The 13093-nt window shown below is 43.1% G+C and overlaps 1 protein-coding gene across 3 annotated transcripts in view; it reads right to left on the bottom strand.

The window, feature by feature from the left end:
* LOC144768881 (uncharacterized) overlaps positions 1–12760 on the bottom strand; it is a 993034-nt gene extending 980274 nt beyond the window's left edge. For 2 of the 3 annotated variants that reach the window (XM_078652892.1, XM_078652890.1), the window contains exon 1: positions 12609–12760. The gene's annotated coding sequence lies outside the window, so the exon portion shown is untranslated. The remainder of the gene's footprint in view (positions 1–12608) is intronic. The other variant, XM_078652891.1, reaches the window with a different exon arrangement.
* Positions 12761–13093: the final 333 nt, after the last annotated feature.

Genomic DNA, 13093 nt, shown 5'->3' on the forward strand with positions numbered 1-13093 from the left:
CTCCGGGACTGTACTTATCACCAATCACCCGAGCAGTTATGAGAGCTTGGATAATAAGGCAGGCCTAACCACTTTCCCTTAACCGCTGACTCCAATAACAAGGAACGCGGAATTTACGCCTGGCTTGCAGAAGACATTTAGGGGGTGGGAGACAGGGTGCCGCTTGGCGTGCCATTTCTTCGATTCAGATGGATCCCTACCATACAAGGTCTTGAAAAAGGAGTACTCACTCTTGGAAGTTGAGAGGTTTTGACACACTCAAACTTGGCACTGGCTTATGCACCTCCAAATTCTAGCAGGGGTGCAACGCCTTTCGACAAGACATATCTACAGCCTCCAACTCTTGATAATAGATCTTTACAACATGCTCTTGGGAAAGTCCCCAACTGAGAAAACTTGGGCAGACACACGATGGGAAAGAGAAATAGGGGGGGTAACTCTCGCACAAAGAGTAGCAAGATATCTATTACAGGCCAAGACATGGTGCCAGCAGCATAGCTAACACGGAAACGGCAGGTAAGATTATTTCTTACTAGTACCCAACCCTTGAGCAACTGCATAGAGAGAACCCATCGCGTATTGCTGACTGTTGGCGGTAATGTGGGGCCATGGGTTCTTTATTGCACTTTTTATGGGAATGTGCAATAAAATTAAACGATTTTGTCAGGAGGTGCTCACGGATATTGTGAAGTACCTGAATACCCACATCCCTAGATTCCACCCCGCCGTCCGCTACGACCGCAATCTGCTCCCTCCACTTCAGAGGCTGAAACTTGATGTAGCACGGTGGCGTTGGCTACCACTGTCGCCGCTTGGGCGAGCCGCCCTTTTCAAAATGATGTATTTGCCGCGCTTTTTGTATGCGCTCCAGAACTCCTTCAACGTCATTCCTTCTAGTTATTTTCGTGAAGTGGAACATCTGCAGAGACGGTTGATTTGGGATGGGCGTGCACGCATTTCCCTCTCTAAGCTCACGCTCCCTTGGTATGATGGGGGCATAGCGCTTCCAGATATCAAACGTTATTATTGGGCCTCCCAGCTGAGTGCTATTAACCATGCGACTTACGCGCCCGGTTCTAACCCGGCATTTGAGCTGGATAAACTTTTGCTGCCGGGTGGGGACTACAACAGAGCTCTTTATTCTAAGGTGATTGGCAGGAAGCTGACTGGTCCCACTAAGATTGCTGTGAGAGTGTGGCACAATGCGAATGCGGCTTTGGAGTGGAGGGACAGGCTGACCAGAGCAACTCCGTTGTACGCCTCTGAAAGTTTGGGATGTTTGTGGAAAACGAAAGGCTTTGATAAATGGGACATGCTTGGCATTAGCAGGGTAGGAGACCTTCGGTCCAGGGGGACCGTTAAGGACTTTGAGGCCTTGAGGAAGGAGTATGAGCTTGGTGACAAGGAATTCTTCATATGTGTGCAGGTCCGGCATGCTTTGACTTCGGTTTTTGCCGCGGGCACCGATATCCCCGAATCTTCTCCCCTGACAGTACGATCTCCCTGATATATAAAAAGTTGATCAATAACCGGGCCGATATGCTTGTACGTCTCAGGGAGGTCTGGGTTGGAGATGGCTTGGAGCTGGATGACGAGGATTGGCAGTCTGCTTTGTCCTCTCCCAAGGAGGTGGCTACACCTGCCCGTCTTCGGCTTGTCCAGCTTAAGATCCTACACCATGTCTATGTCACTGGTCCGCGTTTGATTCAGATGGGCTTTTCTCAGGATGGGTTGTGTAAGCGTGGATGTGGTGCGACTGGTACCTTCCTCCATATTATATGGGAATGTCCGGTGGTGACTGCGTTTTGGGCCCGCGTACATACAGTTATGGAAAGGGTCACTGGGGTGCCCTTACTGCGTGAGGCCAGGCGTTGCCTGTTGAATGTGTGGGAACCGAATGACTATAATTCTGCACAGACCCAATGGGCGACCATGGGGTACATGATAGCCAAGAGAGACATCGCACAGCTGTGGGGTTCCCAGCGGTCACCCAGGGTGTCGGTATGGAAGGAAAATATGGATTGGTGCATGTTTAGAGAGAAGACAGTTTATTTGGCATGGGGTAGACCTAGAAAATGGAGCAAGGTCTGGTCCCAGTGGAACGCCTATCGAGGGAGCATATGCACTCCCCCTCATGTTTGAATCCGGATGTTCCCCTGTCCCCCTGAGTGACATTCCATGTACTTGATTTCAACTATGCTTACTGTATTGCCTCACTGCTGACCTCTCCCGCCTCGTTAGAATTGTTTCATAACGACTCGCGTGGAGTTCCATGCCGTAGGACACATGATTGTAAATATGATTACTATTGCCTTGTTTTGTGTTTTATAAAATAAAAAATAAATTTTAAACATCCCTAGATTCCTTTCGTACACCTTCCTAGGGCTGGTAAATTCCCTCACACTTCTGCTAAAATCACAAAGGTAGGCACATTAGCTTGGCACTAGGAGCGGCACATCAAACAATACTTGCATGCTGGGGTGCAGAGAGAACTCAGGCACATATGGGGTGGTTACACTACTTATGGCACATAATGGGTATGGAGAGACTCACACTTATCCTCACATCAAAAGGAGATGTCTACCACACATTATGGCAGGCCTTTATTTAGTTACTGTCCACGAATTCCGGGAATTGACAAGTTCCAGATACCTTAAACTTTTCCGTTGGACACCACCAAAATGGACTGACCAGACAAAAGTCCCCAATGTATAAATACCGGGAAGGCTAGTTCGGAGATTTTCAAAGAGCTAGGGTGGGGTTGGCGTTATTCTCTGTTTAAAGGCTGTGTGTATATGTCACCCAGAAGAGAGTGTAGAGTGGTTTTTGCTCTGTATTGAGTTTGATATCTGCCAATAAAAACACATTTGAACCCAAAGAGATGTCTGACCCGCTATACGACGTGTGAAATCAAAGGCTGTAGGGTATCAGGTTTTTCCTAAACCACATTTAAAAATCTAATCAGTCAACTGTACAAACATTTCATAATAAATATTTAGTTGTTAAAACCCTTTCTCTGTACTTGTATGATAAAAAATAAAATTAGAACACTTTACTTGGTGAAGTTCAAATGATAAATATGATGTTTGAAACCCAATTTTCACAGATTGTGAATACACTAAATAGTTTTATCAGTGAAGCTGCAAATTAGTGGGATGGTTTTTGGCCATTTCTTGGAAATGTACTGTCTGTAAATGACAGTGCACTACCACATCATGCTGTAGCAATAGGTTTATTAAAAGTGAGCGTTTTAATATGAACTGAGAAACACTCCTGCCCTGGTAGCAATGCTATTAGCAAACAGAGAGGCAAGACAGGGATCATGTGGACCCTATTTGTGTGCTAGATTTCATTACAGATGGAGCAAATGATTAGTCTATTTAATCACAAACGTTTAGTCTATTTAATCAAACATAAGAGTTTTGCTTTCTGCAGCAGTAATGCTCAACTCACAAATTGAAAGGTGCAGTCTGTGAGACTGAAGAAGGCAACTCCATAAAATAAAATATTTGCCAATGATCACACCATTTGATACCAGTTCACGGGTCAAGTACATTTCAGTTAGGTCGAGCTGATTATTGAATTACTCAACCTGCAGGTCTAGTAAGGTTGGTATGATTTTAGGGGTCCTGTTCACCATCTTTTAAAATTATATTCTCCGCTCTTAATTTACCCAATATACCAAAAGAACGGAGAACCACCTCAAATACAGTTTAAAGGTTAATTATTCCCAATATTAACTTGTGTCTCACATGGTGTAATCTCCACCGATACAAGGGTTCAACATCGATCTTTAGTAAATAAAATAAGGACACACGTGGTTCTGGACACATTACAGGTTGAATGTCCCAAATTTTACTTCACAGATTTTTTAAACAATATTACTGCTGCATATCCTCCATGAAACTATTTTCTATTACGAAATTGCATCTGGACTTTTCATTTTACATGACCATGACGACACCTGAAGTAAAGTGGATGGATAATGTGCTCAACCTGAAGAGGTCCCTTAAGGAAGTCTGCCCATTCCTTTACAAGGGACTAGCGTCTTGTTAAGATATGGACAGACCTCAAATTGACATTACGTTGTTATAAGGTGGGCCATTACTTAGCAGAAGAAATAGAACTGCTGTGCCCCATGTAAAATGGGCTTTGGTCTGCTCTGGAAAGTTTTGTTAACTTGGTAACGAAGTAAAGTATAAGACGCCATCCACCTGGAAACTAACGGTTCACTAGACGCTAAATCCATTGTTGGACCTGGTCCTTTTTGCAGGGTTATCCCCAAACCATTTGCCTTCCTCCTGTATTTTTTCGGACGTGTTTTTGTTGGCTTTAGGACTCTGGTCACTTTTACCACTGCTATTTAATGCTAAAGTGCCTGTGCTCTCGCCTTTAAACATGGTATGATAGGTCTACAACCATTTGGCATATTTAATGACCTGCAAGCCTCTTGTACAGTGGTAACCCATATACCCAGGGCCAGTACATTGAGTGCTACTAGTGGGCTTGCATCGTTGCTTGCGCCACCCACAGAAGTAGCCCTTCAAGCCGGTCTCAGACCTGTCACTGCAGTGCAAGCATGCGCAGTTTAAAAATGCCAAGTCAATGTGGCAGTAGTTACTTGCCAAGCCTTGAACTCCCATTTTACCAGGCACAGCTCACCCCTAAGGTAGGCTCCATTTAGCCCTATGGACAGGGTGCGGAGTATGTAAAAGGTAGGGCAGGTGCCTTCATTGTGTAGCATGTCCTGGTAGTGACAAACAGCCTATTTGGTTCTCACAGCTGTGAATGCTGCTCCTCTCATAGGTTAGAATTGGGAATTCCCTTACATGTTTATAAGTGGTAATTTCTGATCTGAAAGGAGTAGCATTGCCATGATTGGAAAAGTGGTGATAAATCCTTATTGATGTAGGAAATGTATAATTACTATTGTAGAAATGCTACTTTCAGAAAGAGGGCTTTGCTATGTGCTTATGACTCTGCTTTGCAGGACTATGCAAAAAGAGCAATTGATGGACAGAATGCAGAACAATGTCATACATTTACCCCAGTACAGAGACATGGGCCTAAATCCATCGTTTTTTTGCTCACCATGCCATTCCAGTTTGGACCCACCCATATGCAAATCAATCTTGACACTGTGCCCCAATGGACTATGCCCAGCAGCGATGGGCTGCCTGTCTGCCGATCCGAAGTACCACTTTTGTGTTCCCCAGTCCTGACAGGCCATAGATAACTACCGCAGGAGCTTTTCACAGATGAGTTTTTGCCTTGATGGAATCAGGCACCTGGTGGTGAGACTGCTTACGGCCAGGTTACGATACCCCGCGAACATAGACATGTGGGAAACCATTTTAGTAATCCCTGCTGTAACGGAGGAGTTGGTAGTCGCAACCTTGCATGCATGACTGGGTGCATCTACTTTCGTCAGTGTAGGAATTCGGACATCATGCACTACAGAGTATGCGCACTTGCTAAATACTGTGCGCTCCCAAGTGCTAGAGGATCCGGCAACAAAATACCGCAATACATCTAGCAGGTGGTCAGGTACTCCTGCGCCATACTCAATCCCTTATTTCAGTGTGGCTCCAGGGATTACTGTAACCCTGCTAATGGGTGGGTAGGACTTCCTAGGTCCATCTTTCCTGATCGTTACTGATGTGGATAAGGTGATGTTTAATTATTCATGTTTTTTTTTTCTTCGTTATAAAGTGTTGCATTTCATGACCCAACGTATAATGTAGGTCGTCGTTATTCTTGCACTATCATGATAAGGAGTACTGACCCAGGATTTTGATGATATGCACAGTTTGAATTATGTCCGTTTTGGTCTATGATTTGTGGCCAATCTATGTAATATTTTAATATAATTGTTTGGAGTCTCTTTCGTGGCATTAATTGTGTTACTGGTGTGACTGTTGCACCAAATGCTTTAGACATTGCCTATGATAAGCATGACTACTCTGCGCCATGCTACCAGTGGGTGAGCACATATTATCATTGGTAACTTCCTTGCCCAGACTAGAGTAGTGGGTTCTGAATGGCTTAAGTGCATACACTAGCCAACCAGAAACCCCATTTCTAACATACATTTGATTACTGAACAAACTATCTGACTGATATCTAATTTTGCATGGACAGCATTCCAACATTCTTTATTTACATTCACAAACTTAAGGAGTCCCTGTTGTATTCGGACATAAAGTCAGTAATAAAACATGGCGACATGAAACTAGCACTACTTTCGGAAGAAAACTGTAATAAGTTCCTATCCCCACCTTTCTCCTATACAGTACTGGATGCATGGTAGCACAATGTCAGAATCTAACTGGATGAGGCGATCTTTGCAGCTAACTTGCTTTTGGGTGTTACTGCGCTTATTAAATACGAACTGTTTTGCAGTGTGAAAAGCTTGAATGCCACTAACCTTGAGGCTCACAAAGACTCCACAATCAAGAATCTTTGGGACAAAGTATAGCACCCAACTGTCTGGAAGTACAGGATGTGTGAGTCTTAATCATACATTTCTGGGAAAGAGATGCCTATCCAGCTCCTTTTGGCAATAGAGAACTTGGTCCTACTAAGTAAGAGTGCCCAGATGGCCATCCATCAGGAATTCGGAGGTATTGAGATGGAGGTATGGAGATTGAAACCTACATACACGATTTATTTTTTGCAGATTGATGTGTTGGTTACCACAGAATGTTTTGACTGCAGATGTTGATTGGTAGGGACTATTGTTTGATTACCCTTTTTAACTGCCAGAGCAAAAATAGTAGTTGAATGTTCAATAGCAGAGGATTTCACAAGCTCTTTGGGCTGCAAATGAAATAAATCACATTATGGATTTGTTTCTGAAACAGTTTTTCCTCCAGACGGGTTTCTATCTGGGAGTGTCACATTTCAGCCATACTTTAGTGTGCTGCGATACAGGAAAGACTCTCCTTATCCTTTTCCGAGTCGGGAACTTCTTAACTAATTACTATGTTTAAAATGCAATTAACACAATCAAAGCAGCCAGCGACTGATTAAAATAACAAATGACAGGCTAAAAAGTATCTTGGATAGGGGAGCAAAACACACAAAGACATTCTAGTGCTGCCCTAAAATTTTAAAACCGATTTACATTGGGAGCTAAGCATTTTCTTAAAAAGATCAGTAATTGAGGTATTTACATCTTTGTGGGACCAATCCTGCATGGGCATAAATATTAAAGCAGCAATGACCTTTATAGAAACTGCTCAGATGTTAAGCCTCTCTGCAATATTACATTAAAGCATGTCATTCGGAATCATACACATCATAGGGCCATTTCAGAAGAAGAAATGTTACATATATTATTCAAGTAATTATGTACTGTAGGTCTTGTTGCATTCCTCAAATGATATACATTGGCAGCACTATAGGTACATTGATGTTCGCATTCTTTGAAATGTAATAACTATTAAGAACGCGGACCCCAACTAAACTACTGTTCTCTCAAACATTAGTACTTTTGAACTATTAAATGTAATAGTTCTACTGAAAATGACAAGTAATAAATAAGCTTCTTAAACAGCAGAAAAGATTTTGATGGGAAAGGGTAGGTCTTAAACAAGAAGAGAATGTTCAGCTACTTGTTAAGCAATATAGAGAACAAGCATTGGCATAGCCAATAGGTCTCGCTTGTGGGACCTTATAAGTATTTACTTTTGCAGCACAATATCCGATTATGCAACTCGGATATTGTGCTGCAAAACTAAATACTTATAAGGTCCCACAAGCGAGACCTATTGGCTATGCCAATGCTTGTTATATAGTGCGGACAACAGTAGTGATACATGAAGCAAAAATTACAAGTGAGCATGTTACAAAAGCAAACGTTACGTTACATGAGACAATAGTGACAGTTGTGCAAGTATCAAGAGCAAACAAAATACAAGAGGTAGCAAACGATATGTTCTTAGAGGAAACAAGCTTCTCGGCATTGCTGGTTGGGGGAGTGGGGGGGGTGGGCGGGGGAGCAGCAGGCAGATGCGAGTGGAGCGCACGCTGGAGAGGGAGGGGGTGGGAGGACTAGGCAGCGGGAGAGAGGGAGAAAGGAGCGCGGGAGAGAGGGAGAAAGGAGCGCGAGGGAGGCGTTTTTAGATACATGAAGCCAAAATTACAAGTGAGCATGTTACAAAAGCAAACGTTACGTTACATGAGACAATAGTGACAGTTGTGCAAGTATCAAGAGCAACAAAATACAAGAGGTAGCAAACGATATACAAGAGGTAGCAAACGATATGCAATAGCATATCTGAGGGAACACGGCCTGGGGGACGCTGGCTGGGGAGGGGGGAGGAGAAATGAAAGGAAGGCTGTGTTTGCGGGGAGAGAGAGGGGAGGTGCTGGTGTGGGAGGGGGGAGGTGCTGGTGTGGGAGGAGTGCTGCTACAGCAAGGCTGTGTTTGCGGGGAGAGAGAGGGGAGGTGCTGGTGTGGGAGGGGGGAGTTGCTGGTGTGGGAGGAGTGCTGCTAGGGGAGGAGAAGCCCTGGCCGTGAATGCTCGTGCATGTTCACGTGAACTGCAAGAAAACGCCGGGCTGAAACCCCTTAGTTTGAAGAGGATTTTGCCGACTTGAATTCGATCCTATCCATTCCTGCGGAATGGGACAGGCTCGACCTAAAAACAGTCTGTGGCTACGCAATGCTCATTATAGTTAAAATTTGATTTATTTAAGAGGCCTCAATAAAAATTGATCTAACAGGACTTGAGAAAAGTATTTATACAATACAAGTATTCAATAGCTCCTGTTTAGCCACTTGGGACCATGTATCAAAATATCCAACGCCTCTGCAATATTAATATGGATTTGAGTCATTAGCGGCGGATGACCTTGAAATGGGGCCATTTTAACATATGCTTAATATTCAAGAGGCATAGCTCCCCGTATAGTACAAATACTGGCTCACTAGTCGTTAATATCAAATACTCTTGCATCGTGAGGCGGAGCATTGTGATCATCTTCTTTCTTTAGTGTTACTACGTCCTTCAAATATGCCCAAAGTTGGAGACCAAATTTGATATAAATTCTGCTAGTCTGATTAGCCCAGTTGAAGGCATGAACACCAGCTAACCCACAGGTTAGCTGGTGTTCATGCTGTAAGACCTAGATTAATGGTTATGCCCATAAGTTGGGTGGATAAAATTGTCTATTAATAGGTGGTAGGTCTAAACTTTTAAATCCTCATTTCACATGGTCATCCTCTGTGATAACTTATGAGTTCCTTGACAATTCAGAGTAAGCTATGTTAAAGTCCCCAACAATTAGAGGTCATTGGGGGAAGTGTCCTGGAATAGACACATCAAAATAATTATTAGAAATCTGCCAATCGTGGTCAGTTTCAATTTTAACTCCACAATGTTCCACAATAGTAAATTCCAGTCACCAATCAATGTATTCGTAGAATACTCTGTTCGCTAAGTCAGTCCATTCCCACTACGAGATGGGCGAGCTCCCCTGTTGGTATTAAAACTACAAGCAATATGTGAATTGGGTCTAAATTCTCCGAACAGAGGAGGACTACAGCCATACCACCACCATGAAAGCATGCGATTTTGTCTGATTCGAGAAGTTAAGCAGAATCCGGCTTGGCTAGTACTTGAATGGGAGACTGCCGGGATATTTTATTTTTGCACTCCTTATTGCAGGATTGTTTCTCTTACAATCACTTTTTATTTGCTACCATGATATCATACCCTTAACACCAGGATAGTGGTGAATCAATAGGGAACTTAACAAGTTGGCTCTTTGCTTTGAAAAATAAAAGACGAACGCCCTTGTGCAAACAAAATAAAAAGAATAAAACAAAATTCATATTATTTCTCTTGTTTTTTACAACATTGGCGACTTAAAACTGTGGTTTATTGAGCTATATAGCTACAGCTAGACTTGGTCATGCACCTTGAGCCACAAACACCCCAACATCCCTGCCCCATAAAAGGAAACATTAAACATTTCATATCTGAGACACTGCTCTAGTAGCAATGTTGGGTATATTCGAAGAAAATCAACTGATCCCTGTCCTCAAAGTGGACGACTCCCAGGCCTACTTCAGCGCTTAAACTTAGAGGCTTCACAGTAATAAACTCTATAACATAACTTGTCACTTTTTTGTAGTTGCAAAAAGGAAAGTTGGTTTTAGCACACAAAGCCTCTCCTATTTCAAAGCCTGACACATTAGGTATGATGTAACCACGCACTGGTGTACTTCTTACAACTGTTACTTCCATAACATCCTATCATGAAATGCAAGCGCTCAGAAGAGAAAAAAATCCATTAAAATTATAACGAACGTATTTTGTGGGCCATTTAAAAGGCAATATAAGGTGCCTCTACCAAATCGAGTTAACTGAAGACAGTTTCCAAATGTGGGCATGGGACCTTCAACCTCTGCTAATAGGGTTGACTATCCATTTGCTAAATACACTGGTAGTCTGCAGTCAACCTTAGGTTTGGGTCAGACCTTCTGCAATCTAAAAAATTGTTTCTGTTGCTCAGTTATCTACATTTGGGAAGATTTTGCGGTGATGGTGGCTGTTTGGCATTCTCTGCCCCAACACAATGGAATGTATGACTCCTACTCAGCCTTCTAAGTACCGCTGATGATACCTGCTTACTCAGTGGAAGCATTGATGCTAAAAGGAGGATATGCTTTCAAAAAAAAAAAAAAAAAAAAAAAGGGAGATCTAGGCACACTTCCACCTCAAACAAGCATTGGTAAAGCGTGTAGGTCCCGCCCTTTTGATCTACTGGCTTTGTCAATGCTGTAGAGCATTGAAGAAATAAAGAAAAAAAAAAAAGCACACGCAATGATGTGCCCTCATTTTTTTTTTCCGATCTAAGACGCCAGACACCACTTAGGACAGAATTTTTTTTTTTTTGAAAGGGCGAAAGCGCTTTCTTTCGGGAACTCCTCCAAAAATCGGGGAAGAGAGAATATAAGTTACGGCAAAGACTGAATGTAGGGTGAGAGAAAAAAAAAACTACTTGGTGTAGAAAGGTGGGCGAAAGCTCTGCACAAAGGGGAGTGAAATATGGAGCAAGGGGGGCAGGTGTCAAATGTTGAGAAGGTGCAGCATATTAAGGGGAGAGCTAGAAAACATGTGCACTGTTATGGAGTGCAGAACAAAAGTAGTTCTCTAAAAGTGAGCAGTGGAAGAATAAAAGTCAGCCAAGCAAAAGCATGGTAAAGAGGGTATGCTCCTGAAAAGGACATACACACTATTGACAAGACATGCCATCAAAGAACAAGCAAGCAAATGAGAAACTAGTCACTGACTTCTGTGGATACCCAAGTTGTGCTGCCAACTCATAACCTTATGAAAACATGTTACCCTCATAAGTGGCAGTAGCTTTCTAACCAGGACCCTGCTGCAATCTGGTATAAAACCTTTTTTTTTAATTGGAGGCAGTTATCACGTGAATCAGGGAATTTAACTACTAATGAATCTGGTCAATCTACCCCCTGGGTATGGAAATACATTTTTACACTAGAGCTCTCCAACACCTAGACACACACCACCTCACGCTATCACCACAATGCTGGATAATTGTAAGCCAAAATAGAACACTAACTGAGCTACTGGCCCTAGTCTTCAAATAAACGCACTATCCACTAATTACCTAGCTGATATCCTTGCGGGTACTTGACTCACTCACACAACTACCAAGACGATAATTGCTCGGCAATCCAAAATCTTACTTGGATTTGCTGGAGGCTTGTCACAGGTACTCACTCCCCCGCGAATTCTACAGTCGCCCTCAAAGTAACATTGCCCTAAAACAAATACCTTCCTAAAGATGAAGATATAGTAAACATTATGATCCAGCACTTGATACTCATGCGTCCATGTCTCACCCAAATATACGTATTGTAATATACTGTACTATAATATATCCAATGTCTTGCATTGACACTTATCAGCGGCAATTTAACATTAAACTTCTAACATTGATCACCAAAAAATGCTTCTTTTGAAGATGACACCTGCAGCCCCTTTTTTATGTACAGCACTTCTCTCCCTAAACGTGTGGTTAACATAACAAAAAATTTAGAAAGGGGTGGTATTTCAACTGTTTCCCATGGGTAACAACACGTTCGCTAAATAAGGGCTTCACACATTCTGACTAAAGCAACATCATCCTCCCAGGTTAAATTGTGAATGAGTAGAAGGTATCAACTGTCTACAACTTTACCACAATGGCGAGCAGTCAAGTTATACCCTACTTCAGCGAGGTAATGTGCACACTTGTCTGGAAACCTACCCAGACATTTAAACTTGTAGAAGCTGGTTAAAGCCCCATTACACAGTATCCGTCTATCAGACATTCAAGTGCGTAAGGGGTGGTTAATAACTAAACATACCCTGTCTGTTGGCTCTCACTCACTCTCCAGCACGGACTTTTGCCTCCTAAGGGGCACCCACTCACTGTCTAGCACTTAAAACCAGCCTGGTTAACTACCGGTGATCAATCTGCCTCTATGCAAAGGTAGGCCATGATAACCTCGCGGTCCCAAAAGGCAGCCTTTCCACGAGGCCGGTGCGCTGCTTAAGCTTTGGTAACTCTCCCTCATCTCTCACCTCCACGGGGGGGGTAGCCTCCCTCCCCCGGGTGCCGCCTCCTCCGCACGTTAAAAGAATCGGTGCTCGTTGCTTCTCTCTCACTCACTAACACGGACTGCGCCACACTCGCGCCCTCCCTCACGCGCTCTACGTAACGCGGCGCGAGGCGTGAAACGACAGCTGCGCACGCTCACTACACACACGCTCGACCATCGCGAGGCACCCGTTCGGTGACGTCTGTGCGCCACGACGCTGTAGACTGTATATAAAAAAAAATTGTTAGGCTTGATTGGAGAACGGAGAGTTCATTTTAAGAACGCAAAAATCCATTAATAGTAGCCCCAAGTATAAAGATAATATAAATAGAGAAATATATTTGAAATGTCATAAAGTACCTACAATTAAATTGTTCAATATCTTAGCGGAAAAACAATGACATGACGCCTTGCCTGCTGAACGGTATTCCTGGGTACGTATAAATAAAATATCTAATGAGATTTTGA

This window comes from Lissotriton helveticus, chromosome 7 (genome assembly GCF_964261635.1).
Source record: "Lissotriton helveticus chromosome 7, aLisHel1.1, whole genome shotgun sequence".
Lineage (NCBI taxonomy): Eukaryota > Metazoa > Chordata > Amphibia > Caudata > Salamandridae > Lissotriton > Lissotriton helveticus.